General features: G+C 33.7%; 2 pseudogenes across 1 annotated transcript; both read right to left on the bottom strand.

Moving 5' to 3' along the window:
- Window positions 1-2164: 2164 nt before the first annotated feature.
- On the bottom strand, window positions 2165-16447 carry LOC143624943 (Golgi SNAP receptor complex member 1-1-like; annotated as a pseudogene).
- Window positions 16448-18311: 1864 nt separating this feature from the next.
- Window positions 18312-19494, bottom strand: LOC143624982 (putative CCR4-associated factor 1 homolog 10 pseudogene; annotated as a pseudogene). Its single transcript, XR_013152201.1, has 2 exons — window positions 19438-19494; window positions 18312-19296 (listed from the first exon to the last, which is right to left on the bottom strand). The product of XR_013152201.1 is annotated as a putative CCR4-associated factor 1 homolog 10 pseudogene (transcript).
- Window positions 19495-26564: the final 7070 nt, after the last annotated feature.

Raw genomic sequence — 26564 nt, forward strand, 5'->3', positions numbered from 1 at the left:
TGATTTTGTTTTGTATCACCTAGATTGTAAACGAAGATAGAACAATGTAATATAATGTAAATTAGTTTGTAGCGTTGCTTTATAAACAATGTGATTAATACCAGAGGTGTCTGTTATATTTCTGTTTTACGCTTCTGCATTTACTAGTCGGGGTGTGACATGTACGTAGAAAAATTACAACGTGTTTTACGCACCTAATCGACTTTTTACATAGGTGTAACGGACGTTTAAATTAGTGTAATCACTGTACATCTTTATTCTCTCTCCTACTTAATTTTTTTAATCAGATTTAATCTCAGCTTCATAATCTAACCTATTTAATTAAATGTGTGGTTAAGAATGAGGTTCTTAAACTCTTAAAATTCAACAAGGTTCTTAAAGTTTTGGTATTAAAATGCATACCTATCCGTACCCTACGGGTAGAGTCGGGTACAAGTTTGGGTATTAAAAACCCGGGTATAAAAAACCCAGTTCCAGTTTTTTTTTTCAACTCTACTCACCCTTTTAAATACTCTTTACTTGTTTCTTAATACTCATAAATTTTGGGACGTTACTGGTAATCCATTATTAGGGCTACAAACCTCATTCGAAACTTGTAACCTGTATTCTAGGTGGTGATAAGCGTAAGCCTAGGTGAAGATGGCCCATGCCAAAGTTTCCTTACTTTGGTGCAATGACGGCCACAGATTATTTCCATGGCCAAAAATACGAACCAGGGAGACAAGATTGAGACACAACCTTGTTCAATGTGTGGGGACAAAGGGCGATTGGTAAATTAAATGACTGGTTTAACAAATATTAATGCTAGAACCCAAGCTTGTTACAAAACAAAAAACACAAATGAAATATGCAACTTGTAAAACTTCCACTTCAAAGGTGTGACTGCTATGGGATATTTGTTTAATTCATTCAAGAAATAATTATTTAATTAGATATGAAAAAGAAAATGATTAGAAAGGAAGAAGTGTGTGGCAGGGGAGGAGTAGTTACTAAACATGGCATATGATTCCACATGATTCCATACATGTCTAATCTAATCAAAAAGTGGGTCAAATCTCTTTACAAGATTTCCATGTCCTAAAAAACAAGCCCCTGTTGTTTTCCAAAAACAGAACATAATACATATTACACCAACATCCCTCTCATCATTCTCATGCCTTAATTTCAGGGTCACATCCATTAACAACTAATCAGCCTTCTTCTTCTTTAAATTTGCACCTTCAAATAGTGTTAATTCATTATAAACACAATACCTAATTCACCTCAAGGTTAAAGTAAAATCCTTGATTATCTCCATGCTGTCAACTTGATTATACAACCTTCTTTTATTAAACACACTTTATTTTAAAACAACACGACACAAAAATATCAACTTAAAATAGAGTATAAATGACTAAACGGTTTCAAGTCATAAGTGGGTTGACCACATAGCCATCTTTATAAGTGCGCCATGTTTGGGTAGAGTTATAGAGAATCGGGTCGACCGACCAGCATGTTTTAAGATTAGAATAAAAAATATTCTAAATGATATGTGCAACCAGACAATCGATTTAACCCATTGATAACTTATTACAACGGTTGTAAACTGGTTAGCCCGCCTAGCAAGTTTATTAAGCGTGTCATGTTTTGGTTGGGTGATAAATAAACGGGTGGACCACCAACATGTTTAAAATAAGAATAAAGAATTATAGATAAATAAGTGCATCCCCCATGTAACCCGTTTAATACTTGATTATAATAATAAATTACCATAATAAACATGGCATGTTTGGGTTGGGTTATATATAAACACCTCGACCCACCAATATGTTTTTTTATTAAAATAAACAAATTGCAAAACTACAAATGCAACCTGACAGTCCGTTTAAAACTTGGTTACAACTAGGCCCGTAAACGAACCGAATAAACACGAACAAGGGCATGCTCGTGTTCGTTCAGTTAACTTTAAACGTGTAGGACATGGGTCACAATTTATTTAAAAATTAAAATAAAAGTTAACGATACTCTCGTTAGTAATGGGTAATATTCTAGTACGATACCGTTTACACAATTGAATCAAAAGAATATAAAATACGATTTTTCATATTCTAAAATTAATTGGAGCCGGTGTCTTTAGCAGGTTCTTTGACGGGTCTTCAAATAATATGTTCGTCTTGAGATTTCATCACAGTTGGTCTTCGACTAAGCTCGAATCACGTATTCTTGAACAATCTTTTATATAGTCTTCAACGAGATCTTGATCCACATCTTCTTGTATGACGAGTGCTTGAGCCGTGCCTCCTTCTTGTATGATTCGTTGCTACAAGAACGAACAAACTAATGTTGACGATAGTGACTGAGGATTCGTGTTCAACACGGGTCCCTTAAAACAGATTTCGGGCCTCTACTAAAGAACTCATCTGTCTCCCAGGATACAACAACCGCAACAGTATGTACTGCCGGGGAAGGCCATGGCCCGATGCTACACCAGATAGTTTAGTGTGTTAGAACTTGAAAATATAACGATGAAGTTTAGAGAGCACTCATTTTCAATATTTCTTGAAAAAGAAATATACTAAGGTTTCTTTTTTATGATCATCCTTTTGTTCAAAACTTTTCTTCTTTTTCTTATCCTTAACCAAGGCACAAAGCCTCTATTTATACATAAACATTAGGACACATGAAGAGTCTACAATAAAGCTCACTTATGTACATTAATTGTAACTTACTTCTCATTATGGACATAATTAAGAACATGTACATGAAAAGTCTTGCATTGATCTCACATTCATTAAAATATTTTCCAACAAAACGAACGCGAACACAAGCACGAACAAAATCGAACACATATTTTGTGTTTGTGTTCGTTTATTTAAAAAATAAACATGTTCGTGTTCGTTTATGTTCGTTTGTTTAAATTTTAAACGAACAGTTCACGAACATAAATAAACATAATTGAACAAAGATAGACAAACAAAAATAAACATATATGAACAAATGTAAATAAGCACAAGCAAACATAAGCGAACATAAATGAACAAATTTAAATGAAGAAATATAAAACCATTAACTAGATGACTCTTCAAGATAATATTTAATTGTATTCTATTAATATGTATAAACGAACATAAATAAACGAACGTAAATGAACATATATACACGAATGTTCACAAACATAAATGAACAAACGGAGCATGTGCTTATGTTCGTTTGTTTAATTAAACAAACACAAATATTTTGTTCATGCTCGTCCGTTTATTAAATAGACGAACAGCCTGCCGAACGATTCACGAACAGTTCACCGATATTTTTGGAAGTAATAATAAAAAATAAGCCTTAAATTACAAGTGATCAAGAAATATGATATGTTTACAAGAATTGATTTAGATAGTTTACTTACAGTTGAAAGGCGACTGCTAGCATTGCTAAGTTTTGAATTAACGCCTCTAAATGTTGAGCGTTGAAACACAAGTGATCCAAGGGTTTCTTGTGCTTGAGATATTACACTGTCCATCTGCATCAACATAGAAGCTTAGATGACATAATGAGGTTATTTTATAAACTATTTATATTAGAAGTTAGACAAAACTGGTAATTTTAATATAGAAGGTTAGCCTCTTTGTGACAGTTTTAGGTTTTAACCTTTGTCCAACTTTTTTAATGTAAAAAGTTGGATTTCTTTAATCCATCAACAATTTAGATTTAAAAAGCCATATGATTTACTATTTACAGGACAAAAAACTGCATCTCAATCTTTGGGCTATGATCATATTTATCACCTATTTATTTTTTACAAATGCAACAAAAATGATGTCTGTATGTGTGTGATTAGAGAAAACAAAATTTTTGTTCTATCCAAGAATATCAAAACCTGTATAATTTTAAGTCTGATTTTATTTAAAGCGAAGAATCCAATCCTAAAACCAAAACCAAAAATATCTTTAAAACAAAATTATCATCAACTCTAACAACCTTCAGATGAAGCAAACTGAATGGACTGCAACTGAATGAAAATGAAAATGAATATGGACACAAAATCGATTTACAATGATAAGAGATCGATAAAGGTATGAAAAATGCAACCAACTGATGTTGAATGACTTGAATCAAGTCATGTTGTCTCCAATCGAACAAATTAAGACACCGAGACAACCAGTAGCGAAGCTTGGACGAAAACACCATTGGGACCGAACGAAAATACTTATAAGAGAATTCATAGACTGGGGGGGGGGGGGGGGGGGGGCTTAAACTACGCATAAAAATTTTCGGACGAACACGGGTAAATTTACACTACTAAGCAAAAAAAAAATGACGGGGTGGGGCCAGCCCTGGCCCTTGATGTGCTAAAAGTAGTTAATAAATATTAACTAAAAATAAACACTAAGTAATACTCTAGACTCTCTAAAACTCGACTAAACTACTAACCGGCAAGTGAACCGATCGACTCTAGTAAAGCTAAGTAAGTCCGGATATCGAACCCACGAGAACTCTCTAAATTACGTTTATTAGCTAATTAGACTCGACTACAAACACGACTTATTAATTTATATTTATTTGAGGGGGGTTTGTTTAATGAAAACTAATTAAGAAAAACAATTAAAATAAACAAAAGGCAATTAAAGTGATTTGAAATCAGATGACGATGAAAAACCACCTAGGCTAGAATCCCCAAAGTTTCAATTATCAATTAATTGGAAAAATGCTTTGTTATGGAACCAGGATCATAAAATAATCATTTAAAAGAAAACCCGAACAGGACCCCTGACCCTTCTCAAGAATGCACCTATGGATTTCTAGTAAATTCTTAAGAACACCGGTTTTAATATTAAACTTCCTTACGGTTATCTAATTAATTATGAACGAGTACCTTTATACGAAATCCTACCTTACAGCGCAGAAATCAAAGGCAGTTTAATAAATTCATTCGACATTAATAGACAAAGTTGAAAATTCAAACCTAGACGGACTCTTTACGAAGAACTAAATATAGCAATCTTAGTCAACCAAGACCTATCAAATAACCTATCGCCTTACAGCTTTTTAGATTAGCAGCACACTTTTATTTATTTGATTAATAATATTGTTTCTATGATCTTATTATAAATCAATCACAAACTAGTCAAGAACACACAGTAAATGACCTAACAGAATCCTATTATATGACAGGCAATCACCAAAGACTTTGTGAAACAATAAAATTCACCAAATAAAACCAAGCACATATATGCATCAAATAAATAATATTAAACTCTTTACTGATTCATAAACTCATAACGAAAACCAAATCCCAAATAAAATAAAACGTCAATCAAAGGTTCATCATAAGCCTAGACGGTATAAAAGGTTTAGCCTAGCATCTTAAAATCAAACAAACCAACATAATTAAGTTCAACAACCAAGTTCATGTTTAAAATAATAAATTCAAACCAAATAATAATAATACTTGGATGAGTAGGTGTTGAACCCGAACGTTCTCCACTTGAACCGACACGTGCTTGCTTGCTTTCAATAATAGAGCGCCTAGCCTTCTGTTTTACGGCTGTCTCTTTTTCTTTTATTCGACCTCCAAGATAGAAACCTTCCAACCTCCTCTTTAAGCTTCTGCCGCCTTCTTTTATTTACGAGCCTCCACCGACTTCAAATTATGTTTGCAATATGATTTCTTTACAGCCCACTAATCAAATTGATGGCGCAAGAAAATTGTAGAGCTCTTTCTAAAACCTAACAGCTAATTATTGCGTCTTGGCTAAAACTCCAATTAAACAAGAATAAGTTACTAACATTGATATAGCCTTTTAGATTTTTGTTTATTTCTGGATCATATCTTAACTTTTGGAAGATTTATTTAATCATTAAATGTAAATTGATATTTTTGCAATCAATGCAAACGTGAACTTGCATTATAGTAGGGGTGTTCTTCGGGTTATTTATTCGGGTTTCGGGTTGTTTGGGTCGGGTTGTTCTGGTTTGAGCTCAAAACAAATTGACCCAAGAACCGACCCAAATAAGTTTGGTTTGTTTGGGTTTCGGGTTATACGGTTCGGGTAAATTCGGGTTGGGTTTCGGGTTTAACAAAGTAAAAAAAAATCACCTTTAACAATATCATAAATTAAAAAACCATATTCTAAGCCGTTATAAAACCATAATATACAACCATATTCAATAATAGCATATATTATTTAGCAAAACATTAGCCCTGCTTGCGGTGCGCACATATGATGCATATATGTGTGAACCCTCGGGTGGGCAAAAGTAAAATTGCACTAATTTTGACGTTATTTTACTAATCTCGTGAAAATAACGTTAAAAGTGACGGATGGTTAATCAGGCATCATGTAGTGGCGTTGATAGCTGAAAGATAAGGGTACATGCACCGATCAGCCGGTGTCCCGATGATTGAGTGCTATGTGCCTTATGTCCAAGGCTTGATGCAAAACTACTATCGAGCCGGGGGTCTCACCGGAAGCAGCCTCTCTATCCCTATGGGGTAGAGGTAAGGCTGCCTACATCTTACCCTCCTCAGACCCTACCATAGCTTTGCTATTGGTGGGATATACTGAGTATGATGATGATGATGATGATGATGATGATGATGATTTAGCAAAACATGAAATTTATCATACAAGAATGCATTAGACGAGATGAAGGAGTGTTGTTGCATGTGGATTAATACTTGTAAAGATTGAAGAAATATGCTCAATAAAAATTAGTTTAAATACTATACTATTTAAGTTTTTGAATTGAAGATATATTCTCCGCATGCTTTATAGTCATTAATACATTGGGATGTGATAGATCCAATATTAATTGGAGTCTTGAGAACAACCGAACTGAATACATAAGCTCATTGTGCTACTTCACCGCTAAGCTACCCTATAAAATTAGGATACATGCATCGATCTATTATACTTCGGGTTATTCGGGTCAACCCGAATCTAGGTATTTCAACCCAAACACCGACCCGAATAATTTATCTGGGGTTCGGGTTAGGAGTTTAATCGGTTCGGGTGAATTTGGGTTGGGTTATTTGGGTCTCGGGTCGCTTTGGTTTGGGTTTGTTATTCGGGTACGGTTAAAAAACAAACCCCTACATTATAGTGTGACTATTATTATTATTATTAATTAATTAATCGTTTTTAGGTCGTTGTCTCTTGAAATCTTAAAAACCCATATATGAACCAATTAATAATAACATTCAATAAAATTTGGCTCAAAAGTATCCAAAATAGTAGGGAATATTTATATAATAATATGTATATTTTAGACCACATCAAATATCCCCACACTTAAACCATTTTCGTCCCTGAAAAATCTATTTGCAATGGAATCATAATCGGAAAATATGGTCTTAAAAACATATATGTTTCTTTAAAGCTCAGATAAACGCAAAAATCGCGATTGCCGATATTGTTGTCCATTTAAACCCAGCCACCAGTCTATCAAGCCCCCACGCACATTAAGCATTTTAAGTTTAAGTGATATCAAAAACCTATAGGTCTCACACTGTTGGAGTTAAGATGTAACATCGTGAAAATACCCCATCTAATTTTGAGCTAAAAGTGCAAATTTTGGAAGTTAAAGGACTAAAAATGCCAAATCTGGAAGTAGGAGGACTGAAAATGAAAAACTTGAGTTTTAAGACTCATCGCGCTACGCAATAGCCCCTTAATTAACTCTGTCGCGCTACGCGATAGAGCATTTAGCATTTCAAGAAAAAGGGGGGCACCGCGCTACGCGACGGCCAACCTAACTGGTCCATACGCGATGACCAGGTTAAGTAACCTGGGACATGTGACCAACCACGTGTCAACACGTGGCAGCCTCTGGTAAATTGCGGCGTCGCGCTACGCGACGGTCCCTGGGAAAGGATCATCGCCCTACGCGACGACCTGGAAACTCAAGTATAAAAGGGGCGCTACGGATTCAGCCCATTCCATCACAATTTCACACTCATTTCACACACATAACCTAGGAAATCGTGTCAAGGTTGTTCCGGGGTTCCGAGGGCTGTTCTCGCAATGAAAAGGGATGTCGTTACGCTGTTTAACGAGTTGCTGATCTCGTAATCAAAACACGAGCTGAACTGCTGCTGATTTTCTTAGTTCTTGATTCCGTCTAGCCGACTAAGGTAGGATTATGGATAAGTTACTTCGTTATATAGTTATTAGAACCTATTTAAGGGTATAGTCGTGAAACTATAAACGTTTTTCAATCAATGATTTTCAAAGTAAAGATGTTACTTTCACATGAAGTAATGTTATCAAAACTATTATTTTGACAGGCATGTAATAACTGGAAGGGGGATATCATTAGTAGACTCTTCTTGTCTAAGGAAAGCAATTCGTATACATCCCAATCAACCGCGGGACCCGTTTGCTTACCTGGAGAAGTTTGCCAACGTGATATCCTCTATTATGCCAAAGCGTACTATTCCAAACGTCGTATGTAAATCCAAAGTATTTTCATAAAACGACTATAACTATACTAAGGTTAGGTCAGACCTAAGAGTCTGCTGATCAGACCTCGAGTCTGCTGAACTGAATCAAACTTCAAGTCTGCTGATCAGACCTCGAGTCTGCTGAAACTGAAACATATTTAAAGTCTATTGAATAATACCAAATAGGTACTTATGCAAACCTATTATGATATATAGGTTAATAGCATACTGAAGCCAAAGAGGTTGATATTTCCAACTGATAATATAAGGTGAACACGTTAACCTTTTACTGTCTGAACTGATTTTACTCTTATAATAGACTGGTTGTTTATTACAAAGAGTCTGGTAAATGTTTGCATGAGATATAATCTCTAAAAATTGTTATAATACAAAATAGATAATAAAAAGCAACTCAGACCGAATACACATGTGTCTTGATCCATACATAACTGATAATTGGCATTCAAAACCAAGTCAGTCACAACCAATTCTCCAACAGGGTTACATAGCCTAGGGTAAGGTTGTCTCCTAACAGGGGCTATGTAATCGGGGAACCTTTGAATTGTGTGTGTAGGGCAGTGGTACAAATCCCGGGAATGAACAGGCATTCCTGCTGAGATTGTGAACAGAAAACTATGTTTGTATTTAACGACTGTTATAAATGTTTTATCGAGTCAACGTTTCACCAGCATATAGCTGACGTGTTTTTCCCACCCTTACAGGTAATTAGATGACAATAGATGGTATACAAGGATTGGAGTCATAGAAGATCGCTCGAGATGGCTCGTTTTTTAATATTATAAATCCTTGTATTAATAATATCACTGTTTGTAAAACTGCAACTCGGGTGTTTAATTCCCGAGTAATTTTGATAATGTAAATCAATATTTTAAATCTTTAAAGACTTCCGCTAAAATAAACCCGCTATTATGATATATTTACAAAACATGTACCAACTGTTGGTCACACCTCTAGGCCCAAGATCAGGGTGTGACATAAGATCCACCTACCCCATCTCAAGCATAGTAAAGACAATTTAAAAAAATCGAGTTGAAGCAAACTAGTTCAACATATCACCATAAGATAAGAACCCCTTAATGGTAAGAAGAAAATACACTTAGATTGAATTATGGATGATAGGTCAAATGAGGCCGTACGAGCATGCCCTAAATGTTATTGGACTTTGTCCTATATATGTCCTAAGAAAATATTTATTGACTAGAAACTTTCGAGCCCCAATAGTGTATTCTCAGATTCGCCATCCCCTAGGTAACACGTAAACTCTCTATCTCATCTAGTATGTGCACTTTGGCCTCTTTTTCTATTTTTGAGAATGCTTCTTTGGCATTTTTCTTTACATAACTTTTCTCATTTTCATTTTCTTTTCTCTTTATATTTATTTATTATCTTTTTTTCATTGTGCACTTAGGCATCTTTAACCTATAAATATTAACTAAGACTAAAGCTCGTATAAAATTGGACATTTGCGGGGCGCTACCACTCTTTATTTATTTTCATAAAACAAAATGGCGTGCTAATTTTAAAGTGCATTCAATTCTCTCCACCTTAGGATAATCAGCTTATGGTAATACTCTCTATACCTTATCGAATTTCAGCTTCACTGTCCCCCCTAGGATGAGAACCCACAAAATCTAAGATTAATTAGGTTTATTAAGAATATGCAGCGGGAAACCTTTCAAGACTAGTTGGGCCTACCGACACATCCCAAGCTTAGTACGATTTCTTTAATATTATCTCATATTATTAGTAGTTTGAAAAACCAATTTCCGATTATACTATCATCTTCCATTATAGTGCAAAAAATTATTCCTTAAGTTCTTGGGACATTTTTCAAAATTTTCTTTTAGGTTTTTTTTTAATTTGTTTTAAATATGTTTTTATATATTTTTTTTATTTTTGCCGAAAAACATCAATTTCCCATCCCCACACTTAAATTTCACATTGTCCTCAATGTGAGAAAAAGGAAATTACAATTAAGATTATGCAAAAAATAAAAATGAATTAATGAATTAGAACAGACTCCCCTGGTAAATTGACGATATGCCTTGTGAGTCGTGTTCCGTGCCCTCCAATTCGAACGCGGTCAGCAAACTATCTTCAAATAATGTCATCTCTCACGACCGAAAGCGGCAATACTGAATCGAGTGCCATCCCCACACTTAATTAAAACCATATCTCGCCAACCATCTCATACACAACCGTGGAATAACCTGCAAGTAAGAGAAGAAACACCCGGCAAAGTAAAAAAATAAAACCAAAATAAAAATAAACATAAAATGAAAACACAGTACCGGGTTGCCTCCCGTGAAGCGCTAAGTTTATAAAAGAGTCTTCAGCCAGACTCGTTCCCGAAACCTCAATCAGGAGGTTTCTCCTTGATCCTCTTCCCATCAGTACTCTTCAACACTCTCCTTTTACAACTAGTTGAGAAGAAACTAGTTACCAAACTCATGTGGCCACAAAAATATGAATTCAGCTTGATCCACCTATTATTGAAATTCTGAGAATGTGACCAATTTGGCACACTTTGATTTCTGAGTCTAGATATCCTTCTTAGGGCTCTTGATTTACCTGGCGATCCACGAACAAGCATTTCTAAAAACCTGCCAGTTTTACCGCGCACACGCGGATGATGTTTCACAATGAGATGCAGCTCTTATTCTTCAATTCTTCGGATATCTCATGTGATTCATCTTTGACAATTAGCTACTCAACCGGCTCCCCAAATAACAATACTTCAAGCTCCTTAATATCTCTTTCGAGGTTAAAATCTCTCTCATCAATATCAGCTAAACCCACCAAATATTCACCAAACTCATCCCTAAACTCATCCTCCCAAGAGGGAATACACTCCTCTATCTGATTCTGCAACCCAGCATCCTCAAACTCTATCATCGGCTCACTAAATTGTATTCGACTCTTTAAGCCTGACCGAAACTCATCCATAAAATTCCAAAGCGGTGTACTTGGATTAATGCTATGGACGACACGCATGAAATCAATGAATATCTCTTCTAGATGTGGTATGTCATCCATCATTGCACCAGATGAGTCTTTACAACCAACAACATTCCCCATCCTATCATATATCGGGCAAAATTTGGCTCATAGTAGCACTCTATGAAGATCACTGCAAAGATAACTTAAACAGAAAAGGATCACGGGCACCAAATAATAGTGAAACAAACTATATATTAAAAAAAACTAAACTAATTTAAAACAATTAAACTAAACTATATTAACCTAATAAAATAAAAACTACTTAGACTCCTACGACTCAAAAACAAAACAAAATACAAATAGCACGTATATAGCAAGTAAGTCTAATCAAAGCTAATAACGCAATCGCCAAGAGGCTCCGGCAACGGCGTCAAAAACTTGATGTGCTAAAAGTAGTTTAATAATTATTAACTAAAAATAAACACTAAGTAATACTCTAGACTTTCTAAAACTCGACTAAACTACTAACCGGCAAGTGAACCGATCGACTTTAGTAAAGCTAAGTAAATCCAGATATCGAACCCACGAGACTCTCTAAATTACGTTTATTAGCTAATTAGACTCGACTACAAACACGACCTATTAACTTATATTTGTTTGTGGGGGGGGGGGGGGGTTAATGAAAACTAATTTTAAACTAATTAAGAAAAACAATTAAAATAACAAAAGACAATTAAAGTGATTTGAAATCAGATGAAGATGAAAAACCACCTAGGCTAGAATCCCTAAAATTTCAGTTATCAATTTATTGGAAAAATGCTTTGTTATGGAACCAGGATCATAAAATAATCATTTAAAAGAAAACCCGAACAGGACCCCTGACCCTTCTCAAGAAGGCACCTATGGATTTCTAGTAAATTCTTAAGAACACCGGTTTTAATATTAAACTTCATTACGGTTATCTAATTAATTATGAACGAGTACCTTTATACGAAATCCTACCTTACCACGCGGAAATCAAAGGCATTTTAATAAATTCATTCGACATTAATAGACAAAGTTGAAAAATCAAACCTAGACGGACTCCTTACGAAGAACTAAATATAGCAATCTTAGTCAACCAATACCTATCAAATAACCTATCACCTTACAGCTTTTTAGGTTAGCAGCACACTTTTATTTATTTGATTAATAATATTCTTTCTATGATCTTATTATAAATCAATCACAAACTAGTCAAGAACACACAATAAATGACCTAACAAAATCCTATTATATGACAGGCAATCACCAAAGACTCTGTGAAACAGTAAAATTCACAAAATAAAACCAAGCACGGATATGCATCAAATAAATAATATTAAACTCTTTACTGATTCATAAACCCATAACGAAAAGCAAATCCCAAATAAAATAAAACGTCAATCAAAGGTTCATCATAAGCCTAGGCAGTATAAAATGTTTAGCCTAGCATCTTAAAATCAAACAAACCAACATAATTAAGTTCAACAACCAAATTCATGTTTAAAATAATAAATTCAAACCAAATAATAATGATACTTGGATAAGTAGGTGTTGAACCCGAACGCTTTCCACTTGAACCGACACATGCTTGCTTGCTTTCAATAATAGAGCGCCTAGCCTTCTGTTTTACGGCTGTCTCTTTTTCTTTTATTCGATCTCCAAGATAGAAACCTTCCAACCTCCTCTTTAAGCTTCTGCCGCCTTCTTTTATTTACGATCCTCCACCGACTTCAAATTATGTTTGCATTATGATTTCTTTACAGCCCACTAATCAAATTGATGGCCCAAGAAAATTGTAGAGCTCGTTCTAAAACTCAACAGCCAATTATTGCGTCTTGGCTAAAACTCCAATTAAACAAGAATAAGTTACTATAACATTAATATAGCCTTTTAGATTTTTGTTTCTTTCTGGATCATATCTTAACTTTTGGAAGATTTATTTAATCACTAAATGTAAATTAATATTTTTACAATCAATGCAAACGTGAACTTGCATTATTATTATTATTATTATTATTATTATTATTATTGGTATTAATTAATCGTTTTTAGGTCGTTGTCTCTTGAAATCTTAAAAACTCATATATGAACCAATTAATAATAACATTCAATAAAAACTTGGATCAAAAGTATTCAAAATAGTAAGAAATATTTATATAATAATATGTATATTTTAGACCACATCAGTCTTGAGAAGCCTCGCCCATGGAGACAACTACAAGTATATCAGGCATTTTCTAGGTTCAATACTCCAATTTGAGAAATCCAAAAACTCATTTAACCTAATCTGAATATAATACAAAAGATCCCAAATTACAAACCTATTGTCCATAGAAATTAAAAAACTGGATCAAAGCCTGAAAGTAGAACAAGGTGGAGTCGATTTCTTGAAAACATTTTGGACACATGAGATACCTAAACCAATTGAAAACTCATGACAAAATCTCAAAACAATATCGATTTAGAGAAACCAAAAAACAATGTTCAAGTTGAAAAAATGAAACGCCCTGCTTGCGGTGCGCGCATATAATGTATATATGTGTGAACCCTCGGGTGGGCAAAAGTAAAAGTGCACTAATTTTGACGTTATTTTACTAATCTCGTGAAAATAACGTTAAAAGTGGCGGAAGGTTAATCAGGCATCATGTGGTGGCGTTGATAGCCGAAAGACAAGGGCACATGCACCAATCAGCCGGTTTCCCTGATGATTGAGTGCTATGTGCCTTATGTCCAAGGCTTGATGCAAAACTACTATCGAGCCGGGGGTCTCACCGGAAGCAGCCTCTCTATCCCTATGGGATAGAGGTAAGACTGTCTACATCTTACCCTCCTCAGACCCTACCATAGCATTGCTATTGGTGGGATATACTGAGTACGATGATGATGATGATGATGAAGTTGAAAAAATGAATTTTAGCAAAATCAAGGTTTTAACTTTTAACCAAATAGAGCAGCACTGAGGTATGTATTTAACAAAAATGATGATTAATGGTCCAGAATCAATAAACTCGAACTGCACAAAACCGATATTGACCAAAAGAAATTAATCGACGCTTTTTATTAAGATAAGCAAACCAAAATTAAACCACACGTTTTTCATAAGACAAAAGTCACATAAGGTGTTTCAAAGGCAATGTCCGAAGCGAGAGCAAATGGAAGAAGTGGCAAACTTGATTTAAGACGAGGACAATGACCGAATGGTGCTATGAGGGTTAATGCAAACAAACAATATTAGTCCAACACCTATGATGCTCACTTGCTTATATATGCATGTGTGTGTATACTGTATAATTTATCCCAAAACCAAAACTAACAATTATCTTGGAAACATATACACAAAATAATAATTTATTTGCAGTTCAGTGTAAAAGACAACCAAAACATAACTACCTACGAAACCAACAAAGCCCGAACAATTCAAGAAACAAGAAACCTATTCAGCGCACCTGTCATGTACTTCTAACGAGATTGGCACGTTCTTTTAGAAGAGACTGCTTGTGGGACCCACGGCCTTCTATATCTAATCTTGCTCTATCAACCCCACTGAAATCTTCAAGCAGTGATGCATGCTCTCTTTTAGCTCTAAGACTAGAACGAAGCCGATTAAACTCCTATCACAGCATTAATTTCATCCAAAACGCAAATCATTTTTGGATGAAGAAAGTAACAAATGAAATCAAGAACAGAAGTAGCAAAGTAAGATCACGATGAATCTCATGATGACGTATCAAAGTATGCAAAAAGACTTCTAATCCACCCGATGACACTGATACGAAACCAGTTATTCAGCAAAAATAGGAGTAGTGGAGCAATTAACTAGGATTAGTATTTATAATATGTTCTGCATTTATTTTTAGGGGACGTTGTTTATTGTTTATTAAAATTAGGGTTTGTTAACCTTATAAACTGGAGATCACCCATCTCGAATCGGGTCACTATCCATTTCAATTTCAGTAATCAAGTTCTTAATTTCGGTTCTTATCATTGGTTCCATTGCCGGGAAATCGAATGACGTATACAACCCGGAATCTAGCAGATCAATTAGCAACCATTGCAGCACAATTAGACGCCATTCTTTCATCTCTGAGGGACGATGTTGAAGAAATCAAAGTTCAGGTGAGAGGAGATGGTTGTAACAGTGAAGAATCAAACCGCAATATGAAGAATACGATGGCGGAGATACCGCAGGGGTCCGAGCATGGCCATCTTCACGTACCATCTCTAGGTATGGTCAATCGAAGAACATAGATGGTATTAGCGGAGATGTCCAATTGAAGGCAGGAGAGTTGGATCGACGTAGCCGCTCATGGGAATTTTCAAATCAGAACATTTTGGGTAATCAATGGTATGTGAATGTATTGCCCCTGAATACAAAGAACTGTGATTTGGAGAAACACCTAGAATTTGATTTAGCCAATTGCCTAGAGAATAAGCTATTGCTTGAGTTCTTAGGGCCGCCTCGCCCCATCTCTCGCTTAGATCTAGTCTTTTATGTTTCAATGTTCAATCTGGTCCATTTTCGATGTCGGCCTCACTTAGTTCGAGATAGCTGCAGGGTCTAGGAAGCGGCTCAACCTGCAATGGAATGGCTTAACAGCTTGGTACAATAATTATCAGATTTGTCGACTTGAGGGCAAGTCAATTTTCCGGGTCGGAAGTATTGATACGAAACCAGTTATTCAGCAAAAATAGGAGTAGTGGAGCAGTTTAATAATTGTTAATTAGGATTAGTATTTATAATATGTTCGGCATTTATTTTTAGGGGACCTTGTTTATTGTCTATTAAAATTAGGGTTTGTTAACCTTATAAACTGGAGATCACCCATCTCGAATCAGGTCACTATCCATTTCAATTCAGTAATCAAGTTCTTAATTTTGGTTCTTATCAGACACCCAAGCTTGCGTTTGTGAAATCACTAGTTGTAGTTGTTTAAGTAACTGTTCTATACTGAATCCAGGATTACTCTCGTTAACATCATCAACTTTTGTAGACGCAAATTTATGATCCAAATGCATTTGATCATCCAACTCTGCTTCAAGAGTCATTGCCAACAACAATACAAACTAAGTTTATTGTCACACTTAGGATCTTGTTTCAAGTTATCGGAGAAAAAAAGCGCCAATAATTTAAAGTATAACAGAAATCATCCCCACACATCATGAACAACCAGTGTTGTATAAATCGGCAATTAATCCTTAATCGGTGAGTGACCAATGCAATTTAAGCTAATCAGACCTAATAATTGATAGTTAGTCAATGGCAGTCAAATCGTTCAAATTTCGGTTAAAATTGGTCAAAATCTTGAAGTATTTGAAAAATTATACTTATGAACCCAATCCGATTAATAAGTTTTAAAAATTATGTGTATATAACTTTGTGTTTGTGTAATTTTTGAAAAAATACATATAAAAATTCTAATCCGATTAATTTGCTAGTGCCTAGCGAGTTCTACAACACAGTGAACAACTCAATAGTTTTTCCTTTTCGGGTATAAACATAGACACATTGAGAACCTAATTGTGAGATTTAATTAATAGTAGGCAAGAAAGCTATCGTCTACAAAACCTTAATTTAATCCAGCATTCACATTACCCTAAGCGTTGAAGATAATCAAATGCAAGTGACTGATACGAGAAACATGAAATGGGGAATTTGAAATTAAACGATTAGATGAATGATAAACCGACCTTTGTGTGGAATCCATGGGGAAATAAAATAAGCAATCCCAAAGTTAAGTTGTATAAATATTTATGTTTATACCAATCAATTAATTTCGGCTCAAAAACCATAAACTGCATACGAAAAATAGAATGTTTCACATGAGTACGAACAAAAGAAAAGGCAAAACTAACATCAAAAACTTGTAAAAATGTAAAAAAAAAAAAAAAAGCAATAGATACAGCATCATAAAGATGCGAAGACAAAAAGAAGAGAATACGAATACACAAAGGTCACGAAAAGTATAGAATACGCTAAGCCCCTTAAACTAAGACAAGTCAGTGACCTTCCTTAAAAGTCCTTTAACTTTAATCTTGCACGTCCACAAAGTACTATCATGAAACATACTATCATGAATCATGTTCTCAGAGACTGAAAAATCATTCCTAATCAGCAAGTCTTCCACTATTCCTCCTTCCCTCCACGGTATGGATTTCGACTGCTTAAACTAATGGCGTCTAAACCACGGTAAACATGTATATGAACAAACATAATTATTTAATGAACAAACACAAACTGTTTAAATGATTGTATTTTGTTCTATTATTTTTTAAATAAACAAACATAAGATTCAATTAGAGTATGTTTGGGTTGAGTTAGAAAACACCGTATTGGCTTATTCAGAAAAACAATAAGATAAAAGATGTTTGGCCTTTGTAAAAATAATTTTTATTTTAGCTTTTTAAAAAAGTCAAAAAGCAGTTTTCTAAAAACTCAAAATCCTAACTTTTTCAAAATGACTTTTAAAAAAAACCGATAAGTTGTTTTCAAACTAAATCCCAAATATGCTCTTAGCAATCTTGTGGTCCCCCTTTGTTTCTAATCATGGTGTGACATCTTTAACCATTTAAAACTGTTAAAAATAATTCAACGCTTCATTGTGTTTAAAGTTCAAGTATGAAGTTACCCCATCACAATTTTCTGGCTCCTCCACCAGCCACAACTATCACCATTCCTACCACCATCAAACATAGTTTAGACACCACCAACCACCGCCGACAGCCACCAATGCTGTCGCCATGATCACTCCTTCCACCACCAACCTGACCATAATCAACCACCATCACCACAACAAAAACAATAATCAAAAACCAAAAAAGAACTGAGAAGTTAAGATTGTTATTAAAACACTAACTGTAATAATTTACGGTACTCAAACTACAACCCCCTTAGAGGCATTTTGTTACATAAAACTGAAAAACGACCATCATCAAACAGGCAACAACTCTCTTGTCATTGTGTACACGCGATTTCATTTAAACACCAACCATAACTAAATCAAACAAACTCAAATCTCACAAGTTACAAATCCTACTTATTTTTCCCCATCTTCAACCCCTAATCCATACAGCACGCCCGCATACTTCTCAGTATTCCCATTAAAGTAACCTTCTTTCAACTTCTTAAACGCATGAAACGTAAGCAAACTATCCGACCCCGCTTGATGACAAACACCGATCCTTTCAACATCCAATATTTCCGCAAGTTTGTTCAATCCGCCATGAAGATGATTACAAAACCTCATCAAGTGCTTGATATCATAAACAACCGGAAAGTAAATCTTGATCAAGTCAAAGAACCCCGCTTGCGTCTTGGGCAACTCTTTACGAGTCAACAACTTAAGCAAGTACCCGAAATCATACCCGCTATGAAAAGTAACCCAACAGATATTATCATTCAACACAACACCCGACGACATCAAAAGCTCCCCAAACCGATTCACATCAATACCCATCTCACTGTTCTTCTTGAAATCAATCCCGCATTGCTTCAACATCTCGATCGAATCGTTAGCGAAGATATCTTCGTTAACGTTAAACTCCCGGAAATTAAACTGCCAAATGCAAGGCTTATCAGTCCCACAAGTGGGTAAATTCCCATTTTCATCAGAAAATGTGAGACCCAACTGAATCAATTTCAACATATCAACATTATCCTTCAAAGTCACATAATTATAGTCATTAATATTCTTGAATTGCGCCAACGGACGAAGAACAACACCCGGAAACTCGGTATCCATAGCGATATAAGGGTAATCATCAACAATTTCTCTAATTATATTAAACTCCTCTTCAAGATTATCATTCCAAACCTCTCTGATATGAACAGAGTCACTTTTGGGTAACACAATAGACATATTCAAGATTCAATTGTTTTCCCTAAAACTGAACCAGATCTGCAAGATTTCACATAAAGATTATGAAAAACCAATCTATTTAACAAACCCACAAATTAAAACACAAAAAGATCCGATCTTGATGGACAAATCTTGAATAACCCAAGGGCAAAAGCGTAATAAAGATGATAAAAATCTTACCTTTATGAACCAGGGTGAGATCTTGAGGGTTTAATTGAACAGATCTTGAAGTTTTGAGATATGGGTCAATGGATTTAAACATGAAGATGAAGATGATGATATGATAGGGTGGAGAGTAGAACTAGAAGGCTCCTTAAATCAACTTAAGAGGTAAGTGACATTGGAAGTGGTGAAAACGGGTGATACGGCGTCGTTTTATGTGTATTGGTACCCTAGAGTTGACCATGTAAAACTATATGTGACAATGGTGTTTGGAATAATTTTTTAAGTCTAGTTTTGTTGAATGGGTCTTTGGAATATGATTTACGGAGAGTTCAAATGCTAATAGAAGACTTGTGACACATCAAAGCTATTAAAATATGTATTGACCACTTGTTTTAAACAAGTTTTTAGGATTTAAAATTGTGAATGATGTATAGGTTTCTGATTCGTCTTATTAAAAACAATATCATGACACATGATGTGGTGTGTATTTTTAAGTTTATGAAGAGTCACGTCCTATTTTTCTAAGTGGTAATTGTTGTTAGGTTTATACAATATTTTAGCTACAACATGTATCTATTGGGTTGTTTTGAAAGTCAATAAACTTTAGATCAACTGGTATTGATGGAAAGTGAAGATTTAAGATGAAGGCCATAAGTAACAAATTCGAATCAGATCACAACCGTATTTTAATGCATTGGGATTTTTGGTGACAGGTTTTCCTTAGAACAGAAGATAATGGATTTGGGCTACCCAATTTGTCTGTGACCGTGTGCGTATGTGGTCGACTTTTAACATTAGATTACCCCAGATAACCAGACTTTATTCATTGGTCATAAAAAAATACATGGTAAAGACTTTATGTTACATTAAAAGAAATTCTTTTTAGCCCAAATTTTCTTTTCATAATAATTAATATAAATGCGTTTAGTTTGTTCAATTCATTTAAATTTCAATGAATAAGAAACTAGTCACACATGTAATTTTTAGCCCAAAAGATATCATTGACATAGAGGGTTATATTATTCTATAAAATATGAGAAAAATATGAATGGTGAGAATGATTTGTAGCAAAAAAATAACCACTCAAAAAAATAATAAAAAATTCATAACTAAAAATTAAATAAAAACAAAAAATGTAAAAACACAAAATTGTTTCCACCGCTTTCTCTGTTCACAAAACAAACAAAAAAATCTCGAAAAATACATAATGTTGAGGAAAAAAGATCATTGTGTCTTTTTATTTATTATTATGTTTTTTTGTTTATTTTCGTCATTGATTGCATATTTTTCCATGACATTGTGTCTTTTTTTCTTCATATTGTTATATTAGTCAGTATTGTGTTATATTTTGTTCGACATTGTGTTATATTTTACGACATATTGTGTCTTTTTTATTTTATAGATGTGTTGTTTGTTCATTTTCGGCATTGTATCTTTTAAGCGAGTTTTTTTTCTTTTTTAGGAACGGGATTGACGAGGAAACATTTTGGTTTTTTATATTTTGTTTTTTATATATATTTTCAGTTATGATTTTAGCTTTTCTCTTTACATAGAACTAGTGTTAACCCGGCGTGTTTGGCCGGGCAGGTTGATAAAACCGCGCAGTGATAAAACACAAGTGTTGTCGGTCCATAGTGTTGAGGTGTTAATTTGAGGCGAATTTGATTGGTTTCGGTTACATGCGTTATGATACCATAACTAAAACAAACACTAAAACCAAAAAGTACATGAAAATGGAGGTGGACCAATGGATGCTGTTGTCGATAAAACTCAGGAGTTGATTAGACTTGAGCGTTGTCAAACCTGGAAGTTGTGTCGGTGAGTTTACGCAAATTTGGTCGGTTTCCGTCACGTTGTTATTGTACCAGAACTAAAAAAAAAACAAATACATTTGGCATTCGGTCGGTTTCATTACATTCGTCACGGTACCAGAACTAAAACAAAGTGCGTGAGTTTACGTGAATTCAGTCGGCTTCCATCACGTTCAATACGATACCATAACTATAAAAAAATTGATATTCGATCGATCGGTTTTCGTTACAATACCGGAAGTAAAACAAAAAAAACAAAACAAAATGCCTTCACTAACATGGTGCCGCCAAGTTGCCCAATAAGGAGCTTGGGGGCACCGAAGTTCTAAATTATATCTACATATTCTAATAAAGTAAAATAAATGGAGACACTTGTCATGTTTTGGTTAATTCTCATAATTTTTCCCCCCAAGAACTAATATACCCTAATATATGTAATAAATTAATAATTATTCACTTTCATTTTACACTATGTTTATATAATATCTATATATTTTTATAAATATAAACATTAACATACTAGTTTACTATATATTTCAAAATACTTGGGGAATTCAAAAAATCAACAAAAAATCATATTTTTTAAATGAAAATTGTTTCAGGTTTTTTGTGAAAGTTAAATTTGATTTTATGGGTCAAAAGTTGGTAAATAGATTGTTTGGTACAAGTTAAGTACATTTAGGTTAAAATTTGTTACGGGTCAAAAATGAAAATTTTGAGTATTTTTAAAAGTTTGAGAATACAAAATAGATTTATCGTCAAATTTGTTATGGGTTCAAAGTGTTGACTTTAAAATGTCAAAAGTATGAAAGTTATTATTTTAAACATGATTCGGGTTTCAAGTTTATTTTTAAGGGTGTTTTTTGAAATAATCAAAAGGTTCGGGATTTGACAAATTTATTATTTTTCCCTCAACTATTAAAATTTAAGAAAAGATTGCAAACTTGCGACATGCCACCCCCATGCCTATCAATGCTTCTAATTTTTATCAAATTTGAAATATTTATATCAACATTAATTTTTCCTTCAATAGTGATCAGAACGTTGTATGGGAAGCATGTCATGCAAAACTATGCTCAAATGAAACAAAATATTCATAAAATTGAATGCGTTAACATATTATTTTTTATGTTGTCATTATGACAAAGTCGAGAAACCCTCTGAAACTTATCAAAATCTTTTTTATGATGTAGCTCAGAAACTTGAAGAACATCCATTGTTACAATTTAATACCCTACTTTCTTTTGATGGGTGGTAAATTGATAAATATATCAATAAAGGTAACGCATCTTTTGTATTTAGGCTGAGTGGTTAGAACTACTATCGTATGAGAAGTCTTATTTTCGAAATTGGTTCATAACCAAAATTCTTTCAATTATACATATATGACACCGAGAATGAATTTTTCAACAGAAAGAAGCATTCTCGGGTACAATTTTGCACGGACATTTTTTTATTAAGTTCATTAAAAAAAACCATTTTGTGATATAAATAAAATCAATTTATGAACACATTGTATAGATACAAGCATAGATGTAATACATTTTTTTTTCATATACGCCATGTAATTATTTGTTTTACTTATAATTTTATAATTTGAATTATCCCGTGTGTAACACGGGCTCTAAAACTAGTTATGAAAAAAAAATTTATAACTAGTTTTAGAGCCCGTGTTACACACGGGATAATTCAAATTATAAAATTATAAGTAAAACAAATAATTACATGGCGTATATGAAAAAAATGTATTACATCTATGCTTGTATCTATATAATGTGTACATAAATTGATTTTATTTACATCACAAAATGGTTTTTTTTAATGAACTTTAAAAAAAAATGCCTGTGCAAAATCGTACATGAGAATGCTTTTTTCTGTTGAAAAATTCATTCTCGGTGTCATATATGTATAATTGAAAGAATTCTGGTTATGAACCAATTTCGAAAATAAGACTTCTTATACGATAGTAGTTCTAACCACTCGGCCTAAATACAAAAGAGGCGTTATCTTTATTGATATATTTATCAATTTACCACCCATTAAAAGAAAGTAGGATATTAAATTGTAACAATGGATGTTCTTTAAGAACTATGTTTTTCTGAGCTACACCATAAAAAAGATTTTGATAAGCTTCAGAGGGCTTCTCAACTTTATCATAATGACAACATAAAAATAACATGTTAACCCATTCAATTTTGTGAATATTTTGTTTTATTTGAGCATAGTTTTATATGACATGCTTCCCATACAACGTTCTGATCACCATTGAAGGAAAAATTAATGTTGACATGAATATTTGAAATTTGATAAAAGTTAGAAGCATTGATAGACATGAGGGGGGCATGTCGAAAGTGTTCGCATCTTTTCTTAAGTTTTAATAATTGAGGGAAAAATAGTCTATTTGTCAAATCCCAAACCTTTTAATTATTTCAAAAAATGCCCTTAAAAATAAACTTGAAACCCGAATCATTTACTAACTATAGTTAACTTGTAACAAACAATCTATTTACTAACTTTTGACCCATAAAATCAAATTTAACTTCCACAAAAAAACCAAAACAATTTTCATTTGAGAAACATGATTTTTTGTTGATTTTTGGAATTCACCAAGTATTTTGAAATATATAGTAAAATAATATGTTAATATTTATACTTATAAAAATATATAGATATTATATAAATATAGTGTAAAAGGAAAGTGAATAATTATTGATTTATTACATATATTAGGGTATATTAGTTTTAGAGGAAAAAAAATTGTAAAAATTAATCAAAACATGACAAATGTCTCCATTTATTTTACTTTATTAGAATAGGTAGATGTATGTGTTGTATTGCTGTGTTATAATAATATATTTTCCGTATTTTAATTAAGTTAATAGTGTTGTGTCAACGTGTTATGTTGTATGCAGCATTATTTGTGTGTTTTAATATCATCGTATTCTTTTCTTCCCGAAAAAGGGAAAAAAAAAGTAAGTTGCCATAAATTAAACCATACATTTATTTAACAATGTTTGGAAATACCTCAATACCTTGGTGAACTTTCTTGAGACTGAATATCAATTGTTCATACTAATTTCGATGTTTTAGGTCTAACTCACTCAAGAACACTATCAAGATGTAAACTCACCGCTATGAGAAAACCTTTTTAAGTAAGGTTTCGAACTTGCAACAATAAAGTCCAAGTCTTAACCATAGGCATGACAGTGAAAGCCAAAACCTAACATAATTGGGACGGGTAATACCCGACCCATTAGGGGTTAGGATAGGTTTGAGATTACTTTTGAAATATACACGATTACCCGACCCAATTACCTGATAGCATTGACTCATTTACTCGATTGTATACCTGATGTATCCGACATACCTTTTGTATATATTATATATATAGTACATTCTAAATATTCTAAATATATTATTCATCGAAACTTGTTTATGACAATTATTTAAGACGTTTTTTTGTAGTAAACATTGTTCGAAATCGATTAGTTTTATTTTGTCAAAACCTAATAGAAACCCTGCAGGTTTTGGGCCAGATATATTTACCCGATTAAAACCTGGCGGGTTTGGTATAAGCTTTGGTAATTTTGGTAATTGGGTATGAATTTGAGAATACCTAAACTCGATTCAAACCCGACCTGTTGTCTATCTCTACTTAATCATCACCCCTTGCCATTAGACCAGAAGGTCAATGGCATAAATCAAACCATATATACATACACGATCAAGTTTACATAAGTGATTCTTCCTTTTCTTAAGGCATTTGCAATCGAGATGTAAGAATGCCTCCCCTTCGCGTTTTCCATTCATAGACTATCGTCATCGTGAACGAAACATCACATCTTCAAGGTCCATATGTTTTCCAAACATGCCAACACCCCAAGGGTTAGGACTTAGGACCATAGACACTCTTAGAAATTATGAATAGTGCTCAATGAGCAATCAATTTTTTATTAGAGTCGGTGCCATCCTGTAAAGAACTACATAGAGATTTTGTTTGATTCATGTATTTGGAATAATGGACTTAGGTCTAAGGATATTTGGTCGGCTACATAGCTAGCATTAACATAATTTCTTCAATAATTACAACAACCCTTCTGAAAAACTGCAAACACGAATTTAAGTAAAACTAATGCTCCACGATATGTTGTGATAAATACTAATATGCAAATTTATACGCTTTACAAAATAATTTAACCCAACAAAATGTTATATGTTATGAAACACTTCATCTTATTTCTTCCACTTGAATCGCCGATTAGTCAGGTTAACTAGGCTACACCATAATTAATTAACGTCTTATATCAAACTACTAGAAAAGCGTCTTAGATCAAACTACTAGAAAAGCAAAAAACATTTTTCGATCAGCGAAACCCGCAAAATTCCGAAAAGAAAAAAAATATTTTCTAGTTGTCGTCAGATCATCAAGGAAACCTACTATATCTAAAATGAATCGAGAACAAGTTTTTAAATGGTCCTTGGTAATCCATTGGCGATCACTGCCTCGCTGGAGGATTAAAGACGAACCCCACAAAATACCAAAGAGAAAAAAGAAAAATCAATTTTAATTGTCATTGTTTATTTGTCATCACTTGGTCAATCATAGGCTCATAGCCATAATTGGTCAAACATTGTGATAGTTGGTCGACGATGGTTATCTAGTCAAACTGGCGATCCCTCATAAAAAAAGCTGCCGGGCTACCACGAAACCAGAAGATTCATGATAAAACCCCCTATTATTGTGTGCATCTTTGGAAAATGAGTGTTATATCTATCACATATTTTGTTTAATTCTTTTTAGGTGCTAATAATTTAATAAACATGACTAAAAAATGTCTTAATTGTTGAGGAACATGAGTTGTGAACAAAAATATTAAGCCCAAAAAAATTAGGGTAACATCAGGTAAGGTTGCATGCCACAGTGGTTCAGGCGAGACCATGTATGTTCGAAGTAAAATAAGAGGTTCACTTTGATTTAGGTCAGCCAAGGTTGGTTTAGAGAAAAAAAAATTCACTTCTAATTGGATGGAAACATGTTCTAACGAAAACAGGTTCATGTAAAAGACGCCATCTAAGATTTTTAGATGAACATGATTTATATTACTATCTATATTATCAAACACTTAGCTTGGCCCAATGAACACCGCTTTGGATTTTCCTTTACATTTATTTTTAGAGTGACTTAACTTTTTCGTGATTGCAGAATATACCTCTATGTTTTGATGTCCAGAACCGAACTGCCACAACACGTGATATATTCCACTAGTTAATTAACTATTAACTATAAGTAGAACACTTGCTCACCAAAATTTAAAACTGGAGTCATTCAGT

Source organism: Bidens hawaiensis, unplaced genomic scaffold (assembly GCF_021521415.1).
Source record: "Bidens hawaiensis isolate Kalapana, Puna unplaced genomic scaffold, B.hawaiensis_p1.1 tig00004003_1, whole genome shotgun sequence".
Classification (NCBI taxonomy): domain Eukaryota; kingdom Viridiplantae; phylum Streptophyta; class Magnoliopsida; order Asterales; family Asteraceae; genus Bidens; species Bidens hawaiensis.